The 19,804-nt window shown below is 36.3% G+C and overlaps 1 long non-coding RNA gene across 1 annotated transcript; it reads right to left on the reverse strand.

Annotated features, from left to right (window-relative positions):
• Positions 1–875: 875 nt before the first annotated feature.
• LOC123881082 lies at positions 876–7,346 on the reverse strand. The gene is made up of 3 exons (XR_006799407.1): positions 7,282–7,346; positions 3,297–3,301; positions 876–887 (listed from the first exon to the last, which is right to left on the reverse strand). It is a non-coding gene; the product is annotated as an uncharacterized LOC123881082 (long non-coding RNA).
• Between the last annotated feature and the right edge of the window lie 12,458 nt (positions 7,347–19,804).

Here is a 19,804-nt window from a genome sequence, read left to right on the forward strand (position 1 = left end):
CTTATAGAAACTCCTTACCACTATCACGGTGTTAAATCTATCTCTAATTTTAAACGACTGCGGTGAAATCCAAAAGGAGGGTTATGTTTTTACCTGTACCTACCTACCTATGCATGAAACGTTTTTGCTAAACGTTTCTGATCTGAACCGCTTAGGTGTGTAAAAAAGAAATGCTCTGTGAGAGAAACAATTTTTATTTTGAATAAAAATAGCGAGCAAACGAAGACCGCCGCCTTAGAATATTTGCAGTATCAGAGGAACCGCCAACGCGTTGCTGGCCTTTCAGGAATTTGTTGATCCGCCCATTGAATAACCCCATATTGTTCCCCAATATCATTTTAGAACAAGAAATGAATATATTGTACTTATGTTTTGGTACAAATAAATAAAATAAAGTGAAAGATAAAAGATAGAACGAAATTAAACATCCTTATTTGTAATAGAGAACAAAATGAAAGTAGCCCGTAGTCGGGATTTGGGGCGACCCAAATATGGGACCCTTTTCAATAATAATAACGACTGTCACTACGTTGAAGACTTAACAAATTGGCATGTTTATATTATCTCTGTGTTGTGGGAATATGACATAATTTTCTGTATTTTATCGTCCAAGAAAACTTACAAAAATATAAGACAAATTCACCACTTCTTTAGAAACTTCATCTTTTTTGTGAGGATAGAGAGCTCACATGTATATATATAAACAAAGATGATAACTATTGACTTAAGTATACAAATAACTAAAAGTAACATAACATTTAAAAAGCAACTTTGAGGAAAAATTCAATATGGCGACTGTATGGCACCATTTTCAAATTCGGAAAATTTTCTTCTTCGGCTTCCACTTCTCAGACCGGAGTCCGTTTTGAAAGTAATAACTATCACCACTTAAATTAACAGTACAATTTTTAACTTTTAAACTTTAAAAGGAATCCATGAATTTTAAGTCTTCGACATGTAGTGAGCCTTTTTGTTTAATTATGTCCATAGAACCTTAATAAACATTAGATGAACATGATATGTTTAACGAGAAATTAAAAATCACTCGCTTTAACGGTGAAGGAAAACATCGTGAGGAAACCTGCACGCATGAGAGTTCTCCATAGTGTTCTCAAAGCTGTGTAAAGTCTGCCAATCCGCACTGGACCAGCATGATGGACTATATGGCCAAACCCTTCTCATACTCCGAGGAGACCCGTCCTCAGTAGCAAGCCGGCAATGGGTTGATCATGATGATATACAAAGTGCTTATATCGATAAACCAGGCTTTAAATCAACACACCCGCGTAAACAGCGCTTTGTCAGGTGCAGGCGGAATTATTGGAATATCCTGGAATCCACTAAAACGCTCTGTTTATCCAAACAGTTGCACAGGCAAAGCTTAACAGGGCTCTCTCCGTCACTTACTCCATACAATCGTAGTTCCAATTTCATTTGAATATTAAGCAACTACAGTCCATGAAATTTAGCAGACATATTCTAGAAACTAATATCTGTGCCTGTGGTGTTTTAGATTTTTCTAAAAATATGTAGTTTTAAAATTACAGGGGCTCAAAAATTTGTATGTGAATTTTTAAGACCGCGTAACTTTGAAACCGAATATTTTAGCAGAAATCTGGAAAACCACAGACATAGATATTAGTTCCCGGTTTCTACAAAATTCCATTGAGTATGATTAATTAGTATTCCAATGAGAGACGAACTACGTTTGTATGGAGCGAGTATCGGAGAGACCCCTCTTAGAGCTAGTTGTTTTGCCGCTGTGAGGCGTGTCAATCAACACTCCTGGGTCAAGCTATAGCATAACATTTGTTTGTTAAGCTGTTTTGATCCGTAGTGTGTATTTTTTTAAAGTTGTTTTCTTTTATTTATTGACGGCCTCCCTGGCAAGCGCTGTGGTCTTAATAGTGAGAGGTCCCGGGTTCGATTTTCAACAGGGGTTTGGAGTTATATACTTAATTCCTTAATTTCTGGTCTGGACTGGTGGTCTGGGCCGTGGCTAGTTACTAGCCTACTGGCATAGCCGTGCCGCCAAACGATTTAGCGTTCCGGTGCGATGCCGTGTAGAAACCAAAGGAGTATGGGTTTAGTGAAAACTGCCACACCCTTTCCAGGTTAGCCCACTTACATCTTAGACTGCATCATCACTTACCACCAGATGAAATCGCAGGGCTAACTTGTATCTGAATAAAAAAAACTTATTCTGTAATATTTTGCTATAGCTCATTTGACATAATATTGTCGACTCAGGAACAAATAGAAATTTCCCTGACTCTATTTTACTCTGGCAATAGCAATATTAATGTAACATGAATTAATTTTCAAAATCGTAACCAATACATTGCTTCATTGTATGACTATTGACACTTAACCCTACAATATCACTAGCGGGGTCTAATACACCCGCGCCAACGATGTTCATTCCAAAGTTCATCGCTTATCAACTATGTGAAACATAGTATCGACTGCTTCATGACAAAATATGTGTTCATTTAGTGAGTAACTGAGTGGAGTTAAGACGGGAGGTTTATTTGCCGGTGGAATAGTTGTTTAACTATTTGTAGTAAATTGTAATGTGCTTTCGGGATCACGAAATGGTTAATAGAGTTTGCGAATACGGTAGCTCGATTCTATAACAAGTGTAAAAATTTATAACACCCCCGACAAGTGAAGGTTAAAGTATCTCGAAAAGAGCTGATAACTTTCATACGGCTGAACCGATTTTCTTGGATTATAGCTAAGAACACTCTCGATCAAGTCACCTTTCAATCAAAAACAAAACTAAATTAAAATCGGTTCATTAGTTTAGAAGCTACGGTGCCACCGACAGATACACAGATACACACATCAAACTTATAACACCCCTCTTTTTTGGTCGAGGGTTAAAAACCTGCATCAATCATCATTACAGTCGCAATTGTTGTTATTGGCTAAAATTATGCTATTCTTGTTGCAACAATGTATTCTAGCCAATAGTGTGCAAGCGTCAACCAATCAGAGGTAATTGCAATCGTGACGTTGCAGCTGTCATCATACCGTTACCAAAAACTAGATAGCAACTTTCCTATTCTACAAAAAAATATTTTGTAAGGGTAAAAAAAATTCAAAAATGATATTCTCATCAATTCCAACAGTTAAACAAGTGTAAATTAAAAATTTATAACACCCCCGACGATCCAAAGTATTTGAGTTTTCCAAAACATCATTTTCAAATAAATAATTATGTATTTAGGCAACGTCCATCTTGACAGCTTGACATTTGTCAATTGACATAATATTAAGAACCTAACGGTTACCTAACCTTCTTTTCTACAAGAAAACTAGAAAAGAGCTGATAACTCTTAAATGGCTGAACCAATTTTTTTGGATTATAGCTAAGAACACTCTCGATCAAGCCACCTTTCAAACAAAAAAAACTAAATTAAAATCGGTTCATTCGTTTAGGCGCTACGATGCCACAGACAGATACACAGATACACAGATACACAGATACACGAATACACAGATACACAGATACACAGATACACAGACACACAGATACACAGATACACACGTCAAACTTATAACACCCCTCTTTTTGGGTCGGGGGTTAAAAAACCTTTTGACTAGATTCACAATACAATCAACAAATCTAACTTCGTAGTAGGTAGTATGCAGGTATACGGAACCTAGAGGATTGATGGTGGCCGTATTTATTCAGAGTTCCTTTTGTGGGGAGCACCTGAGACGGATAATTAATGCAGAAGCAGACGGTTATTGATTGCGGGTGCTTTGTGAAACTGTATATATCTACGAGTAGCATGGTGAACTTTGTTTGCCAACATGAGTTAAAAGTTTAGAATAACATTATATTATCAGAATTTTTTAGGGGTCCGTAAGGTCTGTTGTCTGACGGACGATCCATCCGCAGCATATGAGACTCTTATTACTAGAAAGCTGTACCTAATTTGGCAATGGGTAGGTATAATAAAAAGCAAGCCGACATATTTGTAGTAAAATAAAATCTCAAAAAATATTTTTTATCTCAAAATTATTGCGGTTGTAGGTAATATTTCTTGTTGTTTTCAAGCATTAGACAATATTATTTTATTGAAATAGTAGGCAAATAAGCTCTTCTAAAAGAGTTTTTTTAATTAAGATAAAACGTTGTCGGTTCAGCTACCTTGCAGCATATTTTATACTCTTTACTCTTTGTTATGAGTAAAGTTTGCTTTCTCTACAGTTTTCTTTAAGGAAGTTTAACTAGTGAAAGGTTTTGAATTAGTTTTTTTAATTGACCTTATGATTACCTTCAGTGTAAGTTTTGTAAAGAAAATAGACCAAAAGCCTTTTTCTTTTAACAGGAAAACAGGTATTTTTACGATAATTTAAAAAAAGGAATACCTAGAGATTTAAGTACATAAATACAGGGTAAGCTAACTTTAGATAACCAGTAAACTTGGCTTACGTCTCTTTTAATTTTTTTCAATAACTCGCGTGCCTGTAATTGATTGTTGAATGGTATTAAATATCAGACACATTCACGCAAGTGCCAATAACAACTATACAGAACTATACCTAAATCGATGGAACGATGCGAGACGCATGGTAACAAACAGATAAATATGAATTATATTATTATAATTTGAGAAAAATGTACTGGTAGGTGAATATTTGATAAGTTTCTCGCACAATTTCTCATTAATGTTAAATAATTATTATTAATGTTTTTCTTCCAAATATTTTAAATTAAGTAAGCTTTTTAAGTGCTAAGTGCTAACACAATATTGAAACGCAAAAAATACAAAAATTACCATTATACAATTAAAGGTAGTCAATTCAAACAAGGCAAAATAAAATGGCGGAACATCCTAATAGCAATTAGCGAGCCGGCACTTTCTCTTTGACGGGATTATTAAATTTTAATCCTTAATTATAACTCTGAATATGGAGCGTCACTTTAATGAGGATCGTTGGGACGGAAAAAATCGTTCGTAATTGGATTGTTTATTATAAGATCAGATTATTGACATCAATCATCATCATCATCATCATCAGCCACCACTGTTGGACATGGGCCTTCCCTAAAGAGCACCAGCACATCCGGTCCTCAACCTTCCTCACCCAGCCACTTCCCGCCAGTCGCTTTATTTCGTCAGTCCATCGTGCTGGAGGGTGTCTCACCTTGGGACCATTGGGGTCCCAAATGTGCCACAAGGCCCTGCGTTTTTTCAGATTTGACATATACCCTGTATATAGATAATACAGGTATCGATCAGCAATGGATCTAGAGAGTAGTAAGCAGCTCAAAGCCTACGCATTGTGAACGTCCTTAATCCTCATAAAACGTTGGATCACGCTAATTAGCGGCGGCATCCACAAAGCTGCATAATTCAAAGCGGCGCGTAGAGGGACCATTAGCGGATTGAGTTTCTGTCGCGAACTGGGCGGGAGTAGTTCTACTATAACTTTGCTACATTATGCTACTTGTGGTATAGCGAACGGTTAGAGCTCAGTGGTTAAAGCTCCCAGCCACCTTTTGGGGGGGGGGGGGGGGGGGGGGGGGGGGGATTTTGGGGTTTGGGGGGGCTAGCGTTTAAAGCAATTTTTGGTGGGAGGCTTCGGCCATGACTAGTTACACTAGCTACCACCCTACCAGCAAATGAGATCGCAGTCAAGGGTTAACTTGTATCTGAATAAAAAAAATATCATCTTGCTTTAACGGTTGAGGAAAATATCGAGAGGAAATCTGTATGCCTGAGTGTTCTCCATAATGTTCTCAGAAGTGTCTGTTTGTCAATCCGCAATTGGCCAGCGTAGTGTCCTATGGCCTAAACCCTAACTCACAATTGACAGTAGCTGGATTTATTTCGACTGTCGTACTGAGTAAGTCTGGATTTTGGTGTTCACTAAGCGAAAAAAAAAAGGAACCTATTTTATCAATATTGCATTTTCAACTCTTTTCATATAGATTAACTTTTCAGCGTTTTGGCAACTAAGGTTCATTTCATAGATTCTCTTAAATTGTTAAGTAGGTACAATTTTAGATTTTTTATCATTATGTAGTTTGATTTTAATTTAGTGTGTAACATGGATCTGGCATAACATCACAATAAAATATCAGATGAAAAAAAACTTTATATTGTAGAAAATCAAAGAGTTCCCAGGGGATTTTTAACAACCTAATTCCACGTGGATGAAGCCGCAGGCAATATCTAATTTGTTATACGACTGACTGATTGCATTGCTAGCATTTTAGCTAGCTATTATACCTTCCCTCGCAAATCCAATACTGTAGACTTCTCGGCACCAATCTAGCTGCAATATCTAGATATATACGACAGAGTACCGAGCCGTTAATGGTTCCTATGCAACTGGCTTTGAATAATGAAGCCTGGCCCGGATTGCTGACAAGCTGAGACCCCTCATTTGCATCAAGGCCGAACACTGGAACTTTGATTATGAGCTGGATCCTAATCCTTAAATATTATGTTTAAACTAACACCTCGTTTTCTTTATATTCTGGTATAAATAATATTATTGTAAACGTTTGGTTGGAACCAATTTTCAATTGTCACTTTTTTCAAAGGACCTCCTATCTTTTATGATAAAACTTATCGTTTAGTTGAAAAATGCAAAAATCCCATTTTTGTGAACTTTGATCTTGTATCCAATTTTTTTGCAAATATGGCATCGATGGGGATTTTTCACAATTCATTTATGTTGGTGTTCCCAACATTCAGACCAATTTTTATCTCTATGCGAATTATTGTAACCTTGAATATCTATTTGACCGGACTATAACATAATTTATATCCCATAGTGAAAAATTTGCTTTATGTGCGGTTTAAGTAATAATATTAAATATCACGGTGAAGGAAAACATCGCAAGGAAACCTGCATGCCTGAGAGTTCTGCCAATCCGCCCTTAGCCAGCGTGGTAGACTATGGCTAAATCTCTTCTCACTCCGAGAGGGGACCCGTGCTCAGTAGTGAGCCGGTAATGGGTTGATCATGATGAATTTCTAATTCCACTACGCCGTAGCTCGTTATCGCCAGGATTTGGTACTGTTATTGACTTTTGACCAGTGAACCATGTTATGGATACTAATAGGTAGTGACAGATACGTAGCGTCGATTGGTTTGATCAAACTAGTTCCCCGAAATGCACTGGACGGGACAGCTACTCAATTTGCTAATGGAGCTCTGCATATCGTTCCAAGTGGTTCAGTCTTGTGCAATTCACCGTTTCACGTGAGTTAAACTTGGTCGCCCAACCCTACGTTTCCACTAGCCTAACACTACATCATTGTATTGTAAATTCAGCGATTGACAATCAGAAAATGTACAATAGTTTCTACCCTATTTGAATAAATGATGACTTTGACTAACAATAAACAAAGACCATGTTATAAAACAAAGTCTGTTAACATGTTATATGACACATACATAGTCGGGCCCTGCGTATCTTATACAAATTCGTATAATTTAACGATGTTAAAAATAATACTTAACCGACTATATGATAAAACTGTTTATTAAACACTAGATGATGCCCGCGACTTTTTTCACGTGGATTTAGTTTTTTTTTATCCAGTTCAGTGGCGTTTACCATTTTGAGTCACCAACCAATCTCAAACGAAAAGCTACGTTTTCGAATTGAATTTCGAAAATGTTTTACTTCCGACAATATTATTAATTATTCCTTTGAATAGTCTCAACTTGAATATTGCATGAAATGAGAGCTGGTATCTCTCAAACTTTGGAACTCAGTAACCGGTTTATTTAAAGAGCGTTATATCTGAGAAACTTTTCCTTGTAGAACAAATCACGTGACGCGGGAACTTCCAAACAGTGTTTGCGTTAGTTTTAATGGAAGGGCACATTCTCGTGAAATTCCGTTAAGAGCCCGCTTCATCGAAGCGATAACTCCTTGACGGGTGGAACCTGAAATAGTGATGTTTCTACAGATGACGGAAACCACTTTATTTGTGCATGCCACCCTTTCCCTCTAACTGCACCTTACCACGAGAGTGGCCGGGTGAATGAATATTGCTTGAGATTCATGATTTTTTAAGGTTCCGTACCTCAAAAGGTAACACGGAATCCTTATAGGATCACTTTGTTGTCTATCTGTCTGTCTGTCTGTCTGCCGTGTCTGTCAAGAAACCTATAGGGTACTTCCCGTTGATCTAGAATCATGAAATTTGGCAGGTATAGGTAGGTCTTATAGCACAAGTAAGTACCGCTGTGGTCACATCATTTAAAAAAAAAAAGTTTCAATTTTCAAAGTGCGCGAGTTTGACTCGCACTTGGCCGGGTTTTTTAGTCAGAATTGGTACCTAAAGCGATAATTGCTAATCGACGTTTGGAATTACGCGTGTTGGTAACTTTTTTACACAAACTAAAAACATTTGAAATTACTATGAAGTAAAGTGTGACATGAAGTCGTTAATTTTTTGTTAAAAAGTTTGTTTACACCCGAAGTTGCCTCAGCTCTAAAATGGAGATTTTCCAAGGGCCATAACTTTTAAAATATATACAATTTTATTATACTACATAATTGTTTTAAGACATGGGGAGATCAATCGATATGTGGCTTAGAACTACCAAGAATAGAATAATTAATAGACTATCATATACTATGTAGACTATTATATTATATAGACTACTATATTAATAATATTGTAGAGTCTTTACAAAACGAGTTTAAAATCTTAATTTTAACGATAGCTATTATTATTAAGTTTATGTAGAATTTCAATTATTCTCTATAGGCGTACTCTTCGACTATTGTGATTCCAAATAGTCTATTAAATTGGCATATTGGAATATTGGAATTGTTCCAATACCAATTATTTTATTTTCACGACAACCATTGAGCCTAGCTCTCAGAATCGATTTGTTTCTTTTATTTTAGTTAAAACTACATTCTCCTCCTGGCTTTGTACATGACCTAGTTCCTACCTACTTTTCGTATAAACGAGACACTATGACTGAGATCTATAGTTTGAGATCAATAGATTAGGGTCTCCATCGAGAGAGAGTTATTCTGAGATCTATAGCTCTATAATTTGACTTTGCACAGACTTAAGTTTCAGTTAAAACGAGACAGATTTATGCTAGTGATATTACGCTGTCTCGTTTTATGAGTGCGCTCTATATATCACAGCCTAAGTGGCCATAGTTGGACGGTTAATATCTAATGCCTATTAAATTGTGGTTAAAATCGCCTAACGCCAAATGGCATTGTGAATGCCGTTATACGTTGATCGTGGCTACATATACGTTTAACGGGAAACGCCGTTGAACATCGCGTTATTGGCCATTTATGTGGCTGAGACATATTTAGTCGCACCGTACGACACCCGCGGGAAGAGAGAGGAGGAGGTGCAACTGTGATACACAGTGCTATTTAAATAATCAGGCTAGTTGAATTACAAAGTTTGCCGCGAAGCTTCCGGCACAATATATTAGACGCAAGATTTCACCAAGCTTATCTGGAGGACTTTATAATTTGTTCTGGCATATCATAAGCCTATAAGGGGTCGTTATTGCGAAATACATTCGCAATCAGCATAGTTTTAATAACAACTTGTAAAGTTACTATGCCATATCAGTTAGAAAGCTCAGCTTAAAAGCAGAGTTGTTGGGCATTGACGTTAAGATGGATGCGAGGGTCTGCCCGCGAAATTTAAATTTTATTTGGTTTTTCGCAATTCGTAAACTAACACGGCAAAGTAGGCTTATGGCACTTTAATTGCGCCAATGGCAGTATCTTCCTCACAGGTATATATAAAAATCTTTATTTGAAAGGGTCCAGTTTGTGATGGTACGCTGTGATCGTCTATACTAGTGGTTAAGATTAGGCATTATGAAGAGATAAAATAAGAAATAAACTCAGCTGAATTATAGAAACACCTAGGTATTTAAGTCATGAGTTATTTACAAGTAATTAATTGGTACAGTACGTTGGGTGAACACGTAGACTTCTCGACCAGCTAACAGGTTTACACGGATTGAATTATAAAAAATTAATGTAAAATTTCAACTCCTCAAAATAAATATAATGAGTGGAGAGATCTGTTAATTTAGAACGTCCTGTTAGTGTGGAAAATCAGTTGATACGTGTATTTGCCTTATTTAGGCCATCGGTTTGAGACCAACCGGCATTCCTTAAGCACGGGGGAAATACCTACGCTGAAACCTCAGCCTTGATCCATGTTATGCGGGGCACAGCAATTGGACCCTCCTATTTTCGCTGCGAAGCGTTTTCAATTGCCTAGGTACGGAAACCTAGGTTCTTTTCAATGAGCTCTGGGCTCGCCCCAAAACCATGGTATTTTTGTATATTTATATATTTGTTTGATTGATTGTCAATAAATTGGCCAATTTATTAGTTCGGAGAGTCCAGCTGTATAAAGACATGACGTGTTTGCTTTGTGCCGGAATCTCGCTGCTGGTACGTCACCAATCAACCATGTACCATATAATATCAAGCAAAGGAATTACAAAGTACAGCAAAACTAGTATTTTTATCTATTCAAAAACTCGGTGATTCACAAATTCAGCTGGCGTCGGTTTTAACAGATAATGTTACCTAAAATGCTGTTTGGGAAAGATCGGTACACAATAAAAAAAGGTACCTACCTGCCTCGCCATCTGCCCTCTGGAGGCAGCGTGTACTCCATTGTCTCGTTCAGGGTAAGTAGATGAAATTTAGCTATGACTCGAAAGTAAAAGGTCCCTTTGTCTTTAGCCTGAGATTCGAACCCAGCCAATATTATCTTTAGTAGTGGAGAGCATTCTTGGTAAATTAGGTACTAATCGTTTTGTGAAAATAAAAGTATAAGGAAAAACCATCGTGAGAATTTCACATCCCTAGAGTTCTCTCAAATGTTCTAGTTCAATCATAACCATATAAAAGATTGATCATGATGATGATAATGATGCTTCGTCCTAACTTTTGTGATCAACTTCCACTAAATGACGTTATTTTATTTACTCAATTTCAATACTAATTTCAATGTAAGATGGAAGAAATTTGTATTTCTTAGTTCCATAGTAAGTACTTTTATTTAGGTATGTATTAGAGAGAGAAAGTCAATATTGAAGGTTATCAAATTAAATATGCACACATGTGACTTAAGTTTGAGGTATATCAAAAAATCAAATGAACCATAACTAATAAATCTTTAACTTGAATCTCCTTCCAATATTCACTATTTCATATAGGTATAATTAAATATAGCAATAAAAGAGGAAAATAATATTCATATAATTTATTACTGGTGAATAGATTTTCTACTACTCACTCAGTTTAAAACCAAATAAAGAAGAGAAACTGAATTTATTATTTAGACTGGGAATTAAGTAACTTTATTACATTAATTAATTCCTGGCCGAATATTTGCTTCCTAAGCCATACTAATTATTGAAAGGGAAAAGCAAATATTCAAACAAAAAAACCCTTTCGGCTTTATATAATATTATGTACACCATTTTATCTAAAATACACACATGCCCACATAATCAATAGAGATATTATCTATAATTCTTACTTCTATAATAAAGTAAATTTTAAGGACACACATTATGCGTAAATTATAATATATTCATTATTTATTCTAGATATATTTGAATCCTAGTTCCACAAAGAGAAATGTCCCATTTCTATAATTTTGGATGCAAATCTAATAGTTATACACAATATTGTAACACCTCCTAATATCCAAATAATAATATCATCTCTAATTTAGTTTGTAAAATAATTCTTTACTCAAGATTTTTGGAACTGATTTTCAAATAATCTAGTTTAAAATTAAATGTAAATTAGTACATCACCATATATCAGCTTCTGCTGGCCCGGATACACACTATTTTATTCTATTTATAATTTTTCTATTATTAACTATACAATTGCAATATATTTCTACACTTTAATATTCACTGTTAGGCTCTACTGCACGTTGAGCCAGACCTCAATCGAATGTTCCTCTCGGTCCCCCAGTGTAGACTTAAACCCACCACACGGATGTGTTTGTTCACGCCCATGATCTGAAATGAAAAAAAAAACCAGCGAAATTTCGGTTTCTGATTGGTTCACTCTTGCGCACAGAATTACCCTGGCTGATGGCTAATTGGCTGAAAATAAAATGTATTTCAAACTTCCCTTAATGGGCCGTACCTTTTACTTTCTCACGCCCTTGCCTTGCCTAGACCACTCGCATAACACGTGATTACAATTTTGTACACTTGTAGAGATTTCTAAGTTAAAATTTACGACTTTTATCTAATTTATGACCGACCCTAACGCAATTTAGCTTTAGAGCAATTTATTTTGCCCTTTTGTTTTTTATACTTCCTTTCCTACAATTACTCAGAATCTTAACTAATTTATTTCTTTTCGTGCGAGATTTTTGTTTTTAAGAGCAAGGCTTCAAATTTCCGACAGTCATAAAACCGTATGACGGATGGCAAGGCCATCTCACGCTCCCCCAAAATAGATTTTTAATACACGTAGCTCCTTTTGTCCCTGCAGCTGTGCTAGTCGTTTCAAAATCTATTTTTCCCCTTATCTGTATTAGAACGCTAGTATCAGACCTCCTACGCCTATCTATTATACCCTCGGGCATGACCATAGCTATTTAACTCAGGTATCTCTTTGTTTAGTGTACCCCAAACTACCTGTTTTCTGTCCCTTTTAATACTCTAGTTTTACCTATCTTTCTATTTATCTACATAGTACCTAAACAAATGAATGGCATTGTAGTTACCCTTAACTTTACCAGTATGAACGTCTATTAATGTATATACATTATTATATGGAACTGCCCCTATTATGTACGGTCCTTCATATAAGCGCATGAATTTTTTTGTCAACTTTTTATCCGCATCTGACTTCGTAAAAGTCTTAAGTTTCACTAAATCTCCGATTTCGAATTGTATTAACTTATGATTTTTGTTATAATGTAATTGTCTACTTTCGGCCGCCTTATCTATGTTTTGTCGTGCCTGCTGTCGAATCTGTTCTAACGGTTCACCCTGTAAGTCTGTCCTCACCGATGAGTCAGTGTTGAAATCAGTCGATAGCAGAGTACGTTTTCCATATATAATCTCGTTTGGCGAATATCCCGTTGTAGTATGTATTACCTGATTATAACAATCTTCTATATCCGATAATAGATCTACCCATGAACGATGCGATTTGTCGCAATACGTCCTGAATAATCTACCTAACTCTTTATTAACCCTCTCTGTCGAATTTGGCCGCGGATTTCTAACAGATGTGTGCGTTAATTCGATACCTAGTTGGCGAATACCTAACTCGAAAACTTTTGAAGTAAAGTTCGCGCCTCTGTCTGAACATAATGTCTTAATTGTGACCTGCTTATGAAACTTTTTTACACAAGTTAAAGTAGCCTTCCCACTAGCCTGGCGTAGTGGGTATAGTCTGATTAACTTACTATAAGCATCTTGCATTACGAATATGTATTTAAACCCAAATCGTCCTGCTGGTAAAGGTCCAAAAATATCGCAAAAAACTCTCTCTCCTATTTCCTTCGCTATTACAGTTTTAATCGGCCCCGTGTGCGTTTCCAAAGCATGTTTTGACTTTTGACATGCCTCGCAAGCTCTTACAACACGACCTATTATACGAGACATATTTGGGAAATAATATTGACGTTTCATCAGAGCATAAACCTTGTATCGCCCGAAATGACCTACTTCTTCATGTATGCTAACTATCAAATCCCTTAGTATGTTCTCGGGAACATATAATCTTAAGATATCCCCTTTTATGTCTGTTCTATAAAGAATCCCTTCTTTAAGCACGTAGTACTTTGGTTCAGAAGTGTCTGCTGTTTGCACGCGTCTAATTATCTCACTAGCAGTCTTGTCGCGACTTTGATAACTACCTATCTCTCTCCATCGCTCCCGCACTAATCGTCCTAATGATGTTTTAAATAGATTCATTTCAGGCCCCGTGACCTTGTTAGTTAATACATCAGTGGTCCCCTTTAAGTGTCGAGACAATACGTCTGCTACAATGTTTAGTTTACCCTTCACATGTTCGACTGTGTAATTAAATCGCCCTATATAATGTACCCAACGTATCATCCTAGCGCTCAATAGTTTGCACGTCTGCAAGAAAATCAGACTTTTATGATCAGTCCTAATGACTAAATTCGCTCCTCTCAAATATGTTTCAAACTTTGACAAACTGAAAATGATGGCCCATAGTTCTTGTTCAGTAACTGTCCATTTGCGTTCTGTCTCTGTCAATGCTTTACTACAGAACCCTAATATTTGTTCTTCACCAGCTTCATTCAATTGATAGACATAACCCGAAACCCCCAAATTACTGCTATCGGTTTGTAAATAATAAGTTCCCTTAGGATCTGGGTGTACAAGAAGTATAGTGTCTATAAACAATTTCTTGACCCTTTCAAAACAATCGTTAATTTCCTCTGTCCATGACCATTTCGTATTTTGTTTTAATAGGTCACACAGTGGTTTAACCTCTTCGCTATATTTTGAAATAAATCTTCTGAAATAATTTATTAATCCCAGAAATCCTCGTAATTGTTTTATAGTCCGAGGTATAGGGAAGTCTAATATGGCTTTAACCCGTTCAGGATCCATACGTACCCCGTTAGTATTTACTATGTGTCCTAACAACTTTACCTCTACACATAAGAACCGACACTTCTCTAACCTTCCAGTTAAACCTGCGGTTTCTAATTTATCTAACACTCGATCTAAATGTTCTAAGTGTAACTTCATGTCCCCCGTAGTGAATATGACTATGTCGTCTAAATAGTTTACGCAAAACTCTCGTACTCCTACTAGGATATAATCCATTGCTCTCGAGAACCCTGCTACAGAAGTCTTTAAACCTTGAGGTAGAACATTATAAGTATACGTCTTCCCCATGAACGAGAACCCAGTATACTTCCTAGAATCTTTATGCAAAGGTATTTGAAAATAGGCATTATTCAAATCAATTAAACTGATATAATTTACACCATGAAAGGATTGTAAAATCTCAGATGTGAGGGGAGGCGCGCCTGCGTCACCTACCATTTTCTTATTCAACTCTCGTGCGTCCAATAAGAGTCTTATTGATCCATCTCGCTTCTTAGTGAAAGTGAGAGGACTACAGTAAGGAGTCGCTTCCTGTCTGATCACGCCTAGTTTTTCTAACTCTTCTAATTCGGTCTTTACCTGTTCCCTATACGCCAAAGGTACCGGATAACTGTGTTTTACAAAAGGTGTTTCGTCTAATAGCTCAATTACGTGTTCGTACTTGTTTGTCAAACCTAAACCTTCCGTAAATACCTTACAGTGTTTGTTTAACACAGGTAGTAATAATTCCTTTTGTTCATTACTTAAGTTCGCGTCATCTAATTTTAATCCCTTAAATTTCTCATTATCTAAATTCATGTCTAATACACTTTGTTCCACTGGCCTAGAGTTTTGATTTAATATTAAATTGATCGTGGCTGCGTTCGTCTCTCCCCCTAACCTTTCGATTTTGCAGTCCGAATTCAGCCTAACACAAGACCTAACGCCCATATGTTCAATAGTCAAAGTGTGTTCACCATTACAGTTCACTATTCCTTTTACCCGCTCTAACCAATCGTATCCTAGTATCAATGACCTAGGAAGACGTCGCATAACTAGTACAGGTGCTTCAACTAAAGTACTACCTAACTGAAACTCTATTAGCACTAACCGATTTGTGCTTTCACTTCGCGACCCAAACGCGCCTTGTATTTGAATTGCTGGAATAGCGATCTCTGGCAATGTCCCATGTTCTCTTAGAATAGAGTCGTACAATTCCCTAGTTATTCCACTAATCTGACTTCCCGTATCTATGAGTGCACTCATACTTCTTCCATACAGTCTAACACATACTTCAGGTAACCTAGGTAAAGAATAATCAACACTCACATCGGTTTGTTCATCTAATTCATGATACATTGTGTACACATTCAAACCTCTCCTCATACAAGTTTCACAAGTCACGCCTAACTCATTACACTCTGTTACATTTTCAAACTGGTTTTCCAATAAGATTCCTATACTCCTAAATTCAAATTGACTACTATACTCGTTATAATCAACGCCGCCTCTTAATAACCGCTTAAGTCCCTTATCTCCGGTCCCCAAACTCTGTCCTGGCTTCCATCCACTATTAATTAAGATTCTATAGACTACACCTGTCCCTTCGTGATCTGAGGTCTTTCTGACGCCCGTGCCACACAAGACTAACTGACTTGACCTCGTTTGTGTTGGGCATTCTAGTTTTTTGATGAACCCTCCCCCACATTCTTAGACACAGTAAGATTCTCGCCCTCTTTCACGAACGTGATAGCCGGCCTAATTTGTTTAGATTCGGATACCGTAGGCCTGTTAAAGTTAACCCTAGAACCTAATCGACCACGATAGCCGCGTCCCCTCGTCGAATTTCCCCTAGCTCTCCAACTTCTTGTTGACATTGTTGCTACAATAGGTCGTCTCGATGATGACTCATTGTATCGTCTACCTCTGTAATTATTACTAACAGTACCTCTCGTAATTTGCCTAGGTTTTTCAACAATATTTTGCTCTATGTTTCGAAGAAATTTCGCTCCGTTCATGATGTTAACTTCTTCTGTTCTAGTAAACCATAATCGCTGTATATCTATAGCATAATGTCGCATAATAGAATTGACCAAATCTCTCTCACTAAACGCAATAGTTAATGACTGCATTGATTCTGCTTGCTCAGCAAAATGTTCGGACATCGACATTCCCGAATCGCTTGAATATACCGCATTAATCAATTTATATCTTATAGATTCCTGAATTTGTTCGGTCCAATAATTTCGTCTAAAATCAATCTCGAAGTCAGCGAACGTAGTCCAGCCCTTCGAATACAAGTCCATAACCTTCCGAGCATGCCCCGAGATGCAACCTAACGCTATATCTATTTCGCGATCTAATCCATTTACCGCCCTTATATATTTCTTTAATCGTTTAAGAAAAACGATGGGGTTAGTGAATGGTTTTCCGTCGAAATTTGGTTTAGTTACTGACGGCTGTACAACATATAAATTCCGGGTCTCAGATAATGTACTTGTGCTCGCGGTTTCAAGATTCGACCCCTGCCTATCAGATTTTTCATTTTCATTAATCCCGTTCGACTCGTGTGAAGAAATGCTCGCGATTTCATTTGAACCGGTATTTGAATTTAACTGTTGTAATTTTGCTTCGAATTCGGTGATTTTTTTCAAAATCAACTCTAATGTAGCATTCCCTAAGGTCGTTGTTTGTTCGCTCGATTCTACGGTACTAACATCGCTTTGCCCCGCACCTACTTGCTTTGTTCTACGTCCCTTCCTACCTGAAGACATCTTTTTTTTTTTCAATTTGACCCTATTTCTTTTACCTACCCAAGTGCCAACTTAAATTTTATTTAAATAACTTTCATAAGTCGCGAAGCCGTATTTTTAATACTAATATATTACTGATACTAATTGCAATCACATGTTTGGGTCTGCTTCGATTATATGTATTCTCAGAGTTTGAAAAAAATTAAGTCTGAGAAATAAGCAAGGAATAATAGCTCGATCTCTGTAGTATCTTCTGAAAACCTGTAAATTTTACATTTATAAGACATACAGCTTATTTCTGCTCTCCTGCTCCCCCTATACATAAATAAATGTAAATGTACAACATATAAATATAAAACAACATGCAGTGTGTCCTTAAAACTTATAATTTATAAATAGCAATGTAAGTTTATAAATTTTTCTCTCTCAAATACCCAATCACAATTTCTACGTTGTGTTATTTTTATGTTAATGTAAATCTAGTCATATCGTTATTTCGAATACGTACATAGATCCCTGGTCACTCGGCATCAAATTTCTGTGATGGTACGCTGTGATCGTCTATACTAGTGGTTAAGATTAGGCATTATGAAGAGATAAAATAAGAAATAAACTCAGCTGAATTATAGAAACACCTAGGTATTTAAGTCATGAGTTATTTACAAGTAATTAATTGGTACAGTACGTTGGGTGAACACGTAGACTTCTCGACCAGCTAACAGGTTTACACGGATTGAATTATAAAAAATTAATGTAAAATTTCAACTCCTCAAAATAAATATAATGAGTGGAGAGATCTGTTAATTTAGAACGTCCTGTTAGTGTGGAAAATCAGTTGATACGTGTATTTGCCTTATTTAGGCCATCGGTTTGAGACCAACCGGCATTCCTTAAGCACGGGGGAAATACCTACGCTGAAACCTCAGCCTTGATCCATGTTATGCGGGGCACAGCAATTGGACCCTCCTATTTTCGCTGCGAAGCGTTTTCAATTGCCTAGGTACGGAAACCTAGGTTCTTTTCAATGAGCTCTGGGCTCGCCCCAAAACCATGGTATTTTTGTATATTTATATATTTGTTTGATTGATTGTCAATAAATTGGCCAATTTATTAGTTCGGAGAGTCCAGCTGTATAAAGACATGACGTGTTTGCTTTGTGCCGGAATCTCGCTGCTGGTACGTCACCAATCAACCATGTACCATATAATATCAAGCAAAGGAATTACAAAGTACAGCAAAACTAGTATTTTTATCTATTCAAAAACTCGGTGATTCACAAATTCAGCTGGCGTCGGTTTTAACAGATAATGTTACCTAAAATGCTGTTTGGGAAAGATCGGTACACAATAAAAAAAGGTACCTACCTGCCTCGCCATCTGCCCTCTGGAGGCAGCGTGTACTCCATTGTCTCGTTCAGGGTAAGTAGATGAAATTTAGCTATGACTCGAAAGTAAAAGGTCCCTTTGTCTTTAGCCTGAGATTCGAACCCAGCCAATATTATCTTTAGTAGTGGAGAGCATTCTTGGTAAATTAGGTACTAATCGTTTTGTGAAAATAAAAGTATAAGGAAAAACCATCGTGAGAATTTCACATCCCTAGAGTTCTCTCAAATGTTCTAGTTCAATCATAACCATATAAAAGATTGATCATGATGATGATAATGATGCTTCGTCCTAACTTTTGTGATCAACTTCCACTAAATGACGTTATTTTATTTACTCAATTTCAATACTAATTTCAATGTAAGATGGAAGAAATTTGTATTTCTTAGTTCCATAGTAAGTACTTTTATTTAGGTATGTATTAGAGAGAGAAAGTCAATATTGAAGGTTATCAAATTAAATATGCACACATGTGACTTAAGTTTGAGGTATATCAAAAAATCAAATGAACCATAACTAATAAATCTTTAACTTGAATCTCCTTCCAATATTCACTATTTCATATAGGTATAATTAAATATAGCAATAAAAGAGGAAAATAATATTCATATAATTTATTACTGGTGAATAGATTTTCTACTACTCACTCAGTTTAAAACCAAATAAAGAAGAGAAACTGAATTTATTATTTAGACTGGGAATTAAGTAACTTTATTACATTAATTAATTCCTGGCCGAATATTTGCTTCCTAAGCCATACTAATTATTGAAAGGGAAAAGCAAATATTCAAACAAAAAAACCCTTTCGGCTTTATATAATATTATGTACACCATTTTATCTAAAATACACACATGCCCACATAATCAATAGAGATATTATCTATAATTCTTACTTCTATAATAAAGTAAATTTTAAGGACACACATTATGCGTAAATTATAATATATTCATTATTTATTCTAGATATATTTGAATCCTAGTTCCACAAAGAGAAATGTCCCATTTCTATAATTTTGGATGCAAATCTAATAGTTATACACAATATTGTAACACCTCCTAATA

Source organism: Maniola jurtina, chromosome 3 (assembly GCF_905333055.1).
Source record: "Maniola jurtina chromosome 3, ilManJurt1.1, whole genome shotgun sequence".
Taxonomy (NCBI): domain Eukaryota; kingdom Metazoa; phylum Arthropoda; class Insecta; order Lepidoptera; family Nymphalidae; genus Maniola; species Maniola jurtina.